Here is a 2,500-nt window from a genome sequence, read left to right on the forward strand (position 1 = left end):
ACAGTAATACCGTTTTTTTTCCATTGCTAACAAGCTTTTGTCCAAACCACAGTGACATTTGCAAAACTCTTAATACAGTTAGCACACCAAGGGCTTTCTATTGCCATACAGTTGACACATGACATGCCTTTTTCACACAATTAGCAGTCAATGAATGCATTTATTTGTGTATATTTAACAGTGTGTGCTTTTGATAAGAAGATGAACTGTTTGGCCAATTGTGCTTGGTAGGTGGTAGTCTGTGTTAAGAGTTTAGAAAAAGTATCCAAAGTATGGGTAGGCGTTGGTTAGCAATTGAAAAAAACTGTAAGCTAAATGCACTCTGAGAGTGCAGTCCTCCGCCAAGGAAGCTGTTTGATTTGAACCTTTGATTTGTCATTTGACTATGTTACACCCTATTTTTAATTGAAGTCTTTCTGCCCTCTTTTTGTGGAGTCAGAAACTGGAATGTCAAATCCGCCCTGAAAGGGTTCTGGCTCTGGTTCTGGTTTGTGATCCAGATCACCACCAGAATTTCATCACTTGTCCCTTGGGTCATTTCCAACAACTCCACCAAGTTACATCCAAATGTGTTCAGTTTTTGAGTTATCCTGCTGACAGACAAAGAAACAGACAGTCAAACAAAGAAACAGACAGACAGACAGACAGACAGACAGACAGACAGACAGACAGACAAACCAACACGACCGAAAACATAACCTCCTGTCGAAGTGGCCTAGTCAAAGTGTCATGTACTGACGACTTGAGTGTTACACTAACAATATCATTTGATGGCATTAGAGGGGGAGGGTGTATTTAAATATGTTTATCGCCATGAGTGATGCTGTGTGTTGGAGGTTGAGTGCACCGTACATGGTGTTTATGGTGTTGGATGACTACGGTGATGGTGGATGTGCCGACAGTAAGACCGGAGTGGGTGTGTAGTTAAATAGTGGTGGCTGGCATTGATGGTGATTGCGGGTGGCGTTGAGTGCTATGTAGGGTTAGTGGTAGTAATTAAATATGCTGATCCCCATTAAACAGCAAATATGCTGCTGACACTGAGATAAACCACGCTCCTCTGAGCTACCCGGACGCTTTGGTAAATGTTCCATTCATCCAGGGCCGGCCCGAGGCATAAGCGAACTATGCGGTGGCTTAGGGCGCCCAAGCCACCAGGGCCCCCCCGTGAACAGCGAAGTTCCAGGAAGAAATGAATAGTTCTCTAGTTTCCCTTGTCATATTTTTTGCTCATGTGCCATTTACTATGATGAATGAAACAGGAGCCACAATATATAGGATATGGGGGGCCCCGGATTAAATTTTGCTTAGGGCCCAATAAAGGCTTGGGCCGGTCCTGCACTCATCCATTTATGCAACACACACACACACACAAACAAACACACACACACACACACACACACACACACACACACACACACACACACACACACACACACACACACACACACACACACACACACACACACAAATGTTCCACTTATCCGCTAATGGCAGATTAATTGCTGGGCAGTAGTGGAATAAAAAAAATGGAATCATCTGGGTGCTGGAGTTTATCCTCCCTCTTACCTGATGCCCACATACCACCTAACCTTTTGGAACACTGTTATTATTGTTATAATGGTACACACTTAAGGTTTGAATCACTTATTCAATGAATAAGCGACACTGGAGGTGCACACACACACACACACACACACACACACACACACACACACACACACACACACACACACACACACACACACACACACACACACACACACACACACACACACACACACACACACACACACACACACATACATACATACACACACACACACAGAAGTGACATCACTGGATTAGGATCAGTGGTGAAAGCTGAACTCAATAGACGCCGGTCACGGTGTGTGATGTGCCCGTGCAGTGTAGACATCACTGCAAGGAGTGTCTGCGTGTGCGTGTGCGTTTGTGTGTGCGTGTGCGTGTGCGTGTGCATGTGCATGTGCGTGTGCGTGTGCGTGTGCCGTGTGCCGTGTGTATGCGTGCGTGCGTGCATGCGTGCATGCTTGTGCCAAAGTAACCTGGGGGAGCTGTCTCTAGAGACAATGCTTACACCAACTTCCACCCTTGCACACACACACACACACGAGCGTGCACGCACACACACACACACTACAACTATCAGCTTAGAGTATGTGATGAAATGAGAAAAGAGGATTGGAGAAAAAGAGAAGAGCATGACATCCAGAGGCGCACAGACAAGGGGGACAGATAGACAGAACCAGGCAGGAGGAGGAGAGAAGCAAAATCACCGGGGAACAAGGGATAAGCGGAGGAGTGCATGAAAGGATAAGATATATCCCCAAGTCATCCTCTCTTCCCTCTCTCCTCCGCACATCCAGTAGTCAGGCTGGTTTACAGTAACTTTGAAATGTCGTTGTCATTCTTGCGCTTCTCCTCACTTGCGTATTGTTTACTTCTTTCTCCACCACCTCATTCTTTACCTTTCATTCTA

General features: G+C 45.7%; 1 pseudogene; it reads left to right on the top strand.

The window, feature by feature from the left end:
• The window catches only part of LOC134443955 (testican-1-like), a 149,096-nt pseudogene that overhangs the window by 51,172 nt on the left and 95,424 nt on the right, over positions 1–2,500 (top strand).

Source organism: Engraulis encrasicolus, unplaced genomic scaffold (assembly GCF_034702125.1).
Source record: "Engraulis encrasicolus isolate BLACKSEA-1 unplaced genomic scaffold, IST_EnEncr_1.0 scaffold_40_np1212, whole genome shotgun sequence".
NCBI lineage: Eukaryota > Metazoa > Chordata > Actinopteri > Clupeiformes > Engraulidae > Engraulis > Engraulis encrasicolus.